The following is an 11,621-nucleotide window of genomic DNA, read 5'->3' as shown; positions in this document are numbered from 1 at the left end:
GGGGGGTTCCATGTGGGAGCACCCTTCCTGCATAGTCCCACCACCAAGTGCGGCCCCACCCCAACACCCCACAGCCTCTAGGAGACCCCCACCCCGCCCTTCCTGTGTCTCCCTGAGTCTCAGCTGCCTGCCTGTGGCTCCACCAACCCTCCGAGACCGGCTCTGCCCAGCGGGTTGGGGCTGAGGAGAAGCCCTGGGCTGGCCCCAGCTCCCGGGGCAGCAGCACCACGATCAAGGGAATCAGATTTTGGACCCCTGAAGCCCGCCCGGCCCATCTCTGGCATCTCCAGTTCAGCAGGGACCCCATCCCATCTCTGCAGACCCGGTCACTCACCTCCTCTGCGCCCAGAGCCCTGGGCGTGCTGCCCAGGTGCCCGCTGCCTGCGTCCTCCTCCTCCTCTCCGTGGGGCTGATCCCCTCTCTGTGGGGCTGCGGGGGCGGGGACCTGGTCCCCCAGGCTGACTCCGGACTGGCCTCCTGCCTCTTGCAAGGTCTTCCATGGCCTCAGCTCCCGGCGACAGGTGTGCAGGGCTGAGCAGCAAAAGGGGCAGTGAGTTGGACCCTGGCGGGGGGCCTTTTCTAGGCTGCTAGAGGCCACGCCCACAGGGCTGGCCAGCTGATGGGCTGAAGCTGATTGGGCAGCGCGCAGGGTGGGTCCCGGTACCTGAGCCCTGACCACTTGTTTCTGTTGGGGGGGGTGGAGCAGTGGGCAGCGCTGTGCTTTTGGACATCTCCAGGCACCAGAGAAGGTGCCGCTGCTGCTGCTGTCCAGGTGCCCCTTGGCATGTGGGTTCCGTGTTTGGTTTGAGTCTCCGTGTATCAGCAAGTGCGTCCTCAGAACTTCTGTTCATGCACCTTCGCACCTGCTCTTCTCTTTATCACACCCTCCGTTTTCGCTTCAGTACCTTCTGGTTGCTCACCACGCTTTTTAACCAAAGAAGGAAAATTTCCGTTTTCCGATAGAAGAAAAATATTAACATGGACCTTTGATCACTTTCCTCTCAACAACGTTCCTTGTAGAAGACGTTTATATCTACAACGCTTTATCTCTAAACCTGATTGATATTCCTCTAGGAACTTTTTCCCTTTCCCAGTGTTCTGCCATTGACTTGTCCTCATCCACCTGAGCCTTTACCACCTCAACTGTGTGAATGATGAGCCAATGGAATCAGATGGTTGCTATGTAGCTCGATCTTTTTCTATGATAGGGATGTTCACAAAACCTGTGAAAATGATACATATAGTTCAAAATGCTAAATCATACATACATACATGCATACATGCATCTCTAACTACAAAATCATTGGATTAAATATGGTTATAGAGGTGATTACTTTCCTATATGTTGGACATATATTGCTAAGTGCAAGCAAAAATTTTGCTTGAGAGGATCTGGTTTGGACTCATATGCATTGTAAATGTGTGTGTGCTCGGACACCCACAGGTGCATGCACGCATTAATGCTGTTGGATTTATGGTTTCACATTTTTTGCTTTGGGTCACTCCCAGCGATGCACAGGGGTTACTCCTGACACATGCTCTCAGGAATTACTCCTGGTGGTGCTAGGGGGACCACATGGGATGATGGAAATCAAATCTGTGCATGCCCTGTGCAAGGCAAACGCCCTATCCCCTGTGCTATCACTCCAGCCCTGGGTTCACTTCTTCCGTTAGGGGTTGTTTTTTTTTTGTGTGTGTGTGTGTGTGGTGTTGGTTGCTGCTTCCTTGCTCGTTATTCTTTTTCATTACAGAGGATCAAACCCACACTCCAATTCCAAGTTTTGTGTGCTCTCACAGAATCACATCCACTCTGAGAGCATGTGTATATGCAAACTTAATCCCTGTCACCCACAATGAGGCCACACCCTGACCAGGATAAAGGAATACCCCACTGAGCAGGTCCCAGTAATGCTGGAGACCATCCCAGAGGACCAGGACAGGGGAGATGCAGTTTTCCTGCCAGGCTGCATCACGGGTGCATCAGGGATGCTTTGCTTTTGTATGATTAAAATTGATAGATTTCCAAGAGACTTTTGTGTAAAGTTTTCCCCCTAAGATTTTTGGAGGCCATTGTAGTATGGGAACCTCCGATTTAAAAAATGATTAAGGGGGGCTGGAGAGATAGCACAGCGGGTAGGGCGTTTGCATGCACGAGACTCGACCGCGTTCAATTCCCAGCATCCCATATGGTCCTCTGAGCTAAAGCCCGGACTAATTACTAAGTTCAAAGCCAGGAGTAACCCCAGCGCATCACCTGGTGTGACCCAAAAAGCCAAAAAATAAATAAAGGATTAAGAGTTGAAAATACTTTAAAAAGTGAAATCAATGGGAACATAAAGATAGCTAACTCTCCGAACAATTGCAAGTACATGTTAACACAGCAGTGAAAGAGTGAAACAGGAAAGACATGAATGGGGAGATCTTTGATGTGAATAAATCTCCAGTCTCAGTCAGAAGGTAAATGAGAACAGTTCCCTAACAAATGATTCATTGAACACGTCTCTTTTTTTAAATGAATGAAGAGATAGTTCCAGATTATTCATTTTTCATATTCCAGTATTGGTATTTTAAACAGAATAAGACTGTAAAATGGGCCATTGGTAGTAGTTCATAGTAGACCAATTAAGAAAGTAAAACATTTGCAAAAATGTATTTTTTTTTGCTTTTTGGTCAAACCAAGTATGCAGAGGGGTTACTCATAGCTCTTCAATCAGGAATTACTCCTGGCGGTGCTTGGGGGACTATATGGGATGATCAGATTCAAACGTGAGTTTGCCTCATACAAGGCAAATGCCCTACCTCTGTCCTATCGCTCCAGCCCCAAAGATATAATCAATTTTATTCTGTCTTTCTGTTCCCTAAGATGCTAATCTACCTTAAATCACATTTTTCTCTTTGCTGTTTTTTTACCTTTTTTTTTTTGCTTTTATTGGGTCACACCCGGCGATGCACATGGAGGTTACTGGATCTGCATTCAGGAATTACACCTGGCGGTGCTCAGGGGACCATAAGGGATGCTGGGAATTGAACCTGGGTTGGCTGAGTACAAGGCAAATGCCCTACCTGCTGTGCTATTGCTCCAGCCCTGTGTTGCTTTTTGATTTGGGGTCAAGCCTGACTTCTCAGTCTTACTTCAGGTTCCACAGTCAGGGTTCATTCTTGGTTGCCTCAGGAGACCATATGTAGTGTTGAAAATGTACTGGTTCAGTTATGTATAAGGCAAGTACCTTATCCCCTGTTCTTTCTCTGTGGCCCATTAACTAACTTTAAGTAATTGTGGGATTCAGAGAGCTAGGACAGGGATCAAGGCACTTGCACGGCTTGCAGGTTGGATACCGGGCACCAGGTATGTTCACTGAGCATAACTAGGAGCAATCTGTCATCCCAGAGCCTCTGAGTCTTGGGGCTGGAGCAATAGTACAGCAGATTATGCATTTGCCTTGCATTCTGCCAACCTGGATTTAATCTCTGGCATCCCATAAGTTCCCCGAGCACAAGAGTGATTCTTGAGGGCAGAGCCAGGAGTAACCCTTGTGCATTTCCAGGTGTTACCCAAAAGAGAACAAAGAAAAAGATAAAAATAGCCACTGAGTCTCATAGGTTTAGTCAAATCCAAAAAACACTAACACGACCAAAAAGGGCACTGGGATCAGAGCTCAGCTCGAAAGCACCTGAGGCCACATACTCACAGGAATATGTGTCATTGTAAACAAAGGAACATCTCAATTGCCCTTACTGTAGAAATGGACCTCCCACTGTGGGTTTCATGGATGAAGTTTACATATAAACATGTCCGAAGGGTGGGTGCAAGTAAATCCCAAAGGTAACGCACGGGAGGTCTGACTTGACGTCCAGTATTGTAGAAACAAACAAGTAAACAATAAGCCACTCAAAATTAGAAAGAAATAGTCAAAACATTAAACCACACTTCCCAAGTGCTCCTGAAGAAATCAAAAAAGCTCACAATGCAAATGTAAACAACAAATAAAATGCATAAAGATGAAATGGATCTTTATGCATAAAAACGATGTTCATACCATGTCTTCTTCAGTAAAAAATCCTAATTTCCTTTATGGTTTGCAATATAGATACTGAGAGGCTATCACTTTTGGCCCTTTATCTACTTTTAGCACACATCTCCCATCCTAAACGATTTCTCCAACCACCATTGACTTGTGATCCCTTTTCTATTCCAGGTTCCTTCTCCCCCAGCTCATGAGACAGACTTTCAGCTTTGGAGAAATATTATCCGTAATACATGGCCAAATGATGACACTGCATTTTCCTCAAAGGAGTTACTGTTTAGGGGGCTGGAGCGATAGCACAGAGGATAGGGCATTTGCCTTGCACGCTATCAACCCAGGTTTGATTCCCAGCATCCCATATGGTCCCCTGAGCACCGCCAGGAGTGATCCCTGAGTGCATGAGCCAGGAGTAAACCCTGTGCATCACCAGGTGTGATCCAAAAAGCAAAAAAAAAGGAGTTACTGTTTAGAGCTACAAAAATGTGTATCATTTGCAAATGTTACTGAATTGCTCCATTTTAGAAAACAAGTGAGCTACCTTGACACCAACTCTTTCATCCAGCTCCCATAGCTACCATTCATTGAATAAAGGTAAGATTCATATTAGCTCAAACTGGTAAAGCTTCAAGTTGATTGAGGGCACCTCAAATGCTGATAACAACACAATGGAATACTATGCAGCTGTTACGAAAGACGAATCTATGACATTGGCTTATAAGGGGATTGTCATGGGAGTATCATGCCAGGTGAAATGAATCAGAAAAGAAGGACAGACATAGAATGACTGCACTCATTTGAGGAATATAAAATAACAGAATTTGAGACAGACAGAAGCCACAAGGGCCAGAAATATTTCTCCAAAGCTGAAAGCCTGTCTCATGAGCTGGGGGAGAAGGAAGGTGGAATAGAAAAGGGATCACAAGTCAATGGTGGTTGGAGAAATCGTTTAGGATGGGAGATGTGTGCTAAAAGTAGATAAAGGACCAAAAGTGATAGCCTCTCAGTATCTATATTGCAAACCATAATGCCCCAAAGTAGAGAGAGAGTATGGGGGAAGTTTTCTGCCATAGGGGCTGGGGGAGGGATGAAAAGAGGTGAGTATAACTAGGGACAATGGTGGTGGAGAATGTGCACTGGTGGAGGGATCAGTGTTCCATAATTGTATGACTGAAACTCAAAAATGAAAGTCTTGTAACTGTATCTCACAGTGATTAAATAAAAATGCCTGTTCCTTCAGGAACGTGCATCAATTGCTGAAATAACGGTATTTGAGTATCAGCAGCCTTCTGTTAGAAAAAAAAAAAGCAGGGGTGGAGCAAGAGCACCTCGGGTAGGGCATTTGCCTTTTATGTGGCTAACCCAAGTTCACTTCCCAGCATCCCATATGATCCCCTGAGCACCGCCAGGAGTAATACCTGAGTGCAGAGCCACGAGTAACCCCTGAGCATCACCTGGTGTGACCAAAATAGAAAAAAAAGAAAAGAAAAAAAAAAGAAAAACAGAAAACAAAACACCTAAGGTAGTTTAGTTAAAGTTCTATTTTACTATGTCTTTTCGAAGTGGAAAAAAATATACTTCTGGTACGATACAAAACTCTCCTTTGAGGAGACTGGAAAACAGGAGAGAAAGCAGAAAACTCCAGAAGAGTGGAACATCCAAGGAAGGGCACCCACGTTTCTGCCCAAATCCAGGACAAAGCTCTGCAACCGGTTAGGAACCCTCTAGCTGGGCTGGAGGGAATGTGGGGGACACCCTGGACCCTTGAGATCAGTCAACAACCCTGGAGGAAGGATAATAAGCGAAGCACACCAGAATACACATTTGGCACGACTTTATTTGTCACAAGAACAATAAAAACAATTAAGGGGAAAGTTTAATATTAGCACATGATGGAAGTTGAAACCTCCACCAAAGTCTCTTTCCGTGCAGACAGAGTTTCCTTCATTGGTTCCTGCTCGCCCAGAGAGTAGCATGGACCAGTCAGCTCTGCAGATCCATCCAGAGAGAATAGTTCTCGGCGCACAAAGTAGCAGTGATGTCTGTGGGGCCTTGTTCGGGAGCTGGATGTGGATGATCTTCGCTTTGGGTGCAAGCTAACACCAAGGACACCGACAGCAGGGCTGGAAAACTTTCCTAGAGAGACCGTTGCTGGGGAGAGTCCGAGTTCAGGACGGTGAAGGCCACCAGAGGCTCCGCGCGCCCCACGGCGCCCCCTGCAGGACGGGCTGTCCTGCCGTGCAGCAGGGCTGCTGTGCCAGCAGGGACTGGAGGGTGCTGAGCGCCCAGTGCAGGCTGGAGCCCGCCTGTGCCAGCTGCCAGGAGAGCCAGGCGCGCTGCGAGGCCGAGGGCTCCGGGGCCTGCGAGGGCCCAGACTCAGGCCAGGGCAGGAAGGCGCCCCCCGGAGCCTGCAGCTCGTCCAGGGCCACCTGCAGGGCGCCCAGGTGGGTGAGGAGGCTGGAGCAAGGGTCCCCACTAGGCTCCTGGGCAGGTGCAGACAGGTGTCGGCGGCGTTTGCGGGGACGGGGCCTGGCCTCCAGCCTGCCCTGGCTGTGGGCTGAGGTGACGCTGTCCGCTGGGGATCCGGACCGGGTCCTCTTGTTCTTGGGGTGACCAGAAGTATCGGCAGGACCTACGAGAGAGAGGAGAAGAAATCAGGCCATCTGGAGCCAGGCCTAAGGGTTCCCACAGCCTTTGCCTACCGAGCCAAGGGATCTGAGACCCCCAGAGCGCCCTCCTCTCTCTGGTGCTTGCCAGCACTTCGGGTCAGTCCGGAACCTCCCGACCCTCTAGGGCTCTCGGGGCATCCCGCGGGTCACCTCCGGGAATCAGATCTGGGACCCCTGAGGCCCGCCGGGCCCATCTCTGGCATCTCCAGCCCAGCAGGGACCCCATCCAATCTCTGCAGTCCCGGGTCACTCACCTCCTCTGCGCCCAGAGCCCTGGGCCTGCTGTCCTGGGGCCCGCCGCCTGCGTCCTCTTCCTTCTTGCCGTGGGGCTGCTCCTCTCTCTGTGGGGCTGCGGGGGCGGGGACCTGGTCCCCCAGGCTGCGTCCGGACTGGCCTCCTGCCTCTTGGAAGGTCTTCCATGGCCTCAGCTCCCGGCGACAGGTGTGCAGGGCTGAGAGGCAGAAGGGGCAGTGAGCTGGACCCTGGCCTGGGGCCTTTTTATGCTGCTTGTAACCACGCCCACATGGCTGGCAAGCTGATTGGCTAAAACTGATTGGGCAGCACACAGGGTGGGTCCCGGTTCCTTAGCCCTGACCACTTGTATCTGTTTGGGGGGGGGGGGATGGCGGCTGCTGTCAGGTGCTTCTTGGTATGTGGGTTCCGTGTTTGTTTTGTGTCTCCATGTGTCAACAAGTGCGTCCTCAGAACTTCTGTTCATGCACCTTCCTGCCTAGCTCATCTCTTTCTCCCAACCTCCATTTTCGCTTCAGTGCCTTCTAGTTCCACATCATCCTTTTTTTTTTTTTTAAATCGAATCACCATGTGTAAAGTTACAAAGCTTTCAGGCTTAAGTCTCAGTCAAGCAATGATCGCACACCCATCCCTTCACCAGTGTCCAAGTTCCACCATCAAAAACCCCAGTATATTTCCCATCTCACCTCCAGCCCCCCACCTGTGTAGCTAATAATTTTCACTTAATACCTCTTTACTTTGATTACATTCAGTATTTCAACAAAAAAACTCACTATTATTCTTTGGAGTTTCCCCCTCCCCCCCAAAATCAGACACTCTGAAAAAGAAGCTTTTGATAATTTGTTTTCCATTGCTGAGAATGAAGAGAATGAGGTCGTGGCTTTCGTGGACGCGTGGTTTTTGATTTCTGTATTTTAGTATTTTAGTAACTAAGTCCAGGACAATTTCTGCCAGAAATTGCATCACTGCAAGCTCGTGCCTCTCTTTAGTGGTGATTATAATATGGCGGTTGCCATGCTGCCCCGCCCCCAGAAAGGAATAGCCGAGAGAAAAACCTTTCCCCTCCTGGGGCATCATGGAGCAGGGGCTATGGCTTAGTTCACAGTCTAGAGACATTTCTACAAGAAGCTGCTCTTGCCAAAAGTAAATAGGTGGCCTCTGGGTCATGGTCATTCAGCAACTGAGAGGCCCCACACGTTGGCAGATAGCACACATAAAACTTTTTTTTCTTTTTTTTTTTTTTTTGCTTTTCAGGTCACACCCAGCAATGTATAGGATTACTCCTGGCTCATGTACTCAGGATTACTCCTGGCGGTGCTTGGCGGACCACATGGGATGCTGGGTATTGAACTCGGGTCAGCCGCATTCAAGGCAAATGCCCTATACGCTGTGCTATTGCTCCAGCCCAACATCACACTTTTTAATTAAAGAAGGGGAACTTCCTTTTTCCTATAGAAGAAAAATATTAACACGGAACTTTAATCACCTTCCTCTCAACAACGTTCCTTATTTATATCTACATTGCTTTCTCTTAACATGATTGATATTCCTCTAGGAACTGTGTCTCCTTTCCCAGTGTTCTGCCTTTGGAGTGTCCTGATTCACCTGAGCCTTCAGAACCTGAACTGTGTGAATGTTGAGCCAATGGAATCAGATGCTTATTGTGTAGCTCAATCTTTTTCTATTATAGGGATGTTCACAGAACCTGGGAAAATGATACATATAGTTCAAAATGCTAAATCATACATACATACATGCATGCAGCTCAAACTACAAAATCATTTGAATAAATATTGTTAGAAGGGTGATCACTTTGCCTATATGGTGGAGTTATATTGCTAAGTTGCAAACAGAAATTTTGTTTTGAGAGGATGTGGTATGGACTCGTATGCATTGTTAACGTGTGTGTGTGCACATGGGCATGCACGTGGGCACACGCGCGTTAATGCTGTTGGAAATATGGTTTCAATTTTTGTTTTCATTTTTTTTTGGTGTTGGTTGCAGCTTCTGTGCATCTTGTTCTCTTTTGCATTACAGGGGGGTAACGCATTCTCTATGTCCAAGTTTGTGTGTTCCCACAGAACCACATCCACTCTCAGAGCATGTGTATATGCAAACTTCATCCGTGTCACCCACAGTGGGAGGCCACACCCTGACGGGGTAATAGAATACTCCACTGAGCAGGTCCCAGTACTGCTGGAGACCATGCCCAGAGGACCTGGGCAGGGGTGATGCAGTTTTCCTGCTTGGCTGCACCACGGGTTCATCAGGGATGCTTTGCTTTTGTATGATTAAAATTGATAGATTTCCAGAGACTTTTGAATAATGTGTTTACCCCGAGGTTTGGGGAGGTCAATTTAGTATGGGAAGCTCTTCTAAATCCATAAATGATTAAGTGGCAAAAACACTTTAAATCATGAAGTCAATGAGGACATAAAGATAGCATAGTCTCTGAAAATTGCAGGCACATGTGAAAACAGCAGCGAAAGTGTGAAACAGGAAAGAAATGAATGGGGAGATCTTGGATGTGAATAAATCTCGAGTCACAGTCGGAAGGTAAATGAGAACAGTTTCCTAACAAGTGTTTCTTTAGACACGTCTCTTGTTTTAAATGAATGAAGAGATAATTCCTGATCACTGATTTTCATATTTCAGTATTATGTGTTTAAACAAAATAAGACTGTAAAAGGGGCCATTGTAGTAGTTCATAGTAGACCAAATAAGCAAATAAAACCTGTGCAAAAATATAATATTTTTTATTGTGTCTTTCTGTTCCTTGAGATGCTAATCTACCTTAAATCATATTATTTCTGTTTGCTGCTTTTTTTTCACTTTTTTTTCTTTTTTGGGGTCACACACTGCAAAAAATAGGGAGTTACTCCTGGTTCTGCACACAGGAATTACTCCTGGCGGTGCTCAGGGATGCTGGAAATTGAACCTGGGTTGGCCCTGTGCGAGGCAAACGCCTACCTGCTATGCTATTGTTCCAGCCCTGTTTGTTGTTTTTTTGATTTGGGTCAAGCCTGACTTCTCAGTCTTACTTCAGGTTCTACACTCAGGGTTCATTCTTGGTTGCCTCAGGAGACCATATGTAGTATCGGATATGTACTGGTTCACTTATGTGAAAGGCAAGCACCTTATCCCCTGTACTTTCTCTCTGGCCCCTTAACTGATTTTTTTACCTCCTTTCTGATATGATTTTTGTTTTATATTTCTTTCAAAAGCATTTTTTTACAAATATTGGGTTTATAAAAAAAATTGAATAGAAATAATGTAGTGTACTAGCTTATTGTCTTGCTTAGTGTTGAGTCGATATTATAGATTTTTTAATTTATTTATTTTTAATTAGTGAATCACCGTGAGGGTACAGTTACAGATTTATACACTTTTGTGCTCATGCTTCCCTCATACAAAGTTCGGGAACCCATCCCTTCACCAGTGCCCATTTTCCACACCAGTAAACCCAGCATCCCTCCCACCCTCCCCAATTCCATCTCCCCCCACCCCACCCTGCCACTGTGGCAGGGCATTCCCTTCTGTTCTCTCTCTCTAATTAGCTGTTGTGGTTTGCAATAAAGGAGTTGAGTGGCCACTGTGCTCAGTCTCTAGCCCTCATTCAGGCCGCAAGACCCTTCCCCCGCATGGCCTTCGACTACATTATAGTTGGTGATCCCTTCTCTGAGTTGCCCTTTCCCCAGAATGTGAGGCCAGCCTCCAAACCATGGGGTCAACCTCCTGGTACTTATTTCTACAATTCTTGGGTGTTAGTTTCCCACTCTGTTATTCTATATACCACAGATGAGTGCAATCTTTCTGTGCCTGTCTCTCTCTTTCTGACTCATTTCACTCAGCATGAAACTTTCCATGCCGATCCACTTATATGCAAAATTCATGATTCCTTTTTTTCTAACAGCTGCATAGTATTCCATTGTATAGATGTACCAAAGTTTCCTCAACCAGTCATCCATCTAGGGAATTCGGTTTTTTTCCAGATTCTGGCTATTGTAAACAGTGCTGCGATGAACATATAAGTGCAGATGTCGTTTCGACTATACTTTTTTGCCTCTCTGGGATAAAAATATGGAACACTTCATGAATTTGCGTGTCATCCTTGTGCAGGAGCCATGCTAATCTTCTCTGTATCGTTCCAATTATAGTATATGTGCTGCCAAAGCGAGCACTTAACTGATATTTTTAAGTAATTGTGGGATTCAGAGAGCTAGGACAGGGATCAAGGCACTTGCACGGCTTGCAGGTTGGGTACCTGGCACCAGATATGTTACTGAGCATAACTAGGAGCCTCTGAGTCTTGGGGCTGGAGCAATAGTACAGCAGATTATGCATTTGCCTTCCATGCTGCCAACCTGGATTTAACCTCTGGCATCCCATAAATTCCCCAAGCACAAGAGTGATTCTGGGGGCAGAGCCAAGAGTAACCCTTGTGCATTGCAGGTGTTACCCAAAAGAGAAAAAAGAAAAGGGTAAAAATAGCCTCTGAGTCTCATAGGTTTGGTCAATACTCAAAAAACCCACCAACACCACCATCAGAAAGCCCTGGGATCAGTGCTTAGCAAGAAAGCATGTGGGGCCACATTCCTACTCACAGGAATATGTGGTAATGTAAATACAGGAACAGCTCAATTGCCCCGGCTGGAGAAATGGACTTCGTACTGTGGGC

The 11,621-nt window shown here is 46.8% G+C and overlaps 1 non-coding gene across 1 annotated transcript; it reads right to left on the bottom strand.

The window, feature by feature from the left end:
* Positions 1–11,017: 11,017 nt before the first annotated feature.
* Positions 11,018–11,124, bottom strand: LOC129401258 (U6 spliceosomal RNA). The gene has a single exon (XR_008628189.1). It is a non-coding gene; the product is annotated as a U6 spliceosomal RNA (small nuclear RNA).
* Between the last annotated feature and the right edge of the window lie 497 nt (positions 11,125–11,621).

The sequence above is a fragment of the Sorex araneus genome, chromosome 1 (assembly GCF_027595985.1).
Source record: "Sorex araneus isolate mSorAra2 chromosome 1, mSorAra2.pri, whole genome shotgun sequence".
NCBI lineage: Eukaryota > Metazoa > Chordata > Mammalia > Eulipotyphla > Soricidae > Sorex > Sorex araneus.
Note: the sequence above shows the minus strand (reverse complement) of the source record. Positions and strands in the feature narration are given on the sequence as shown.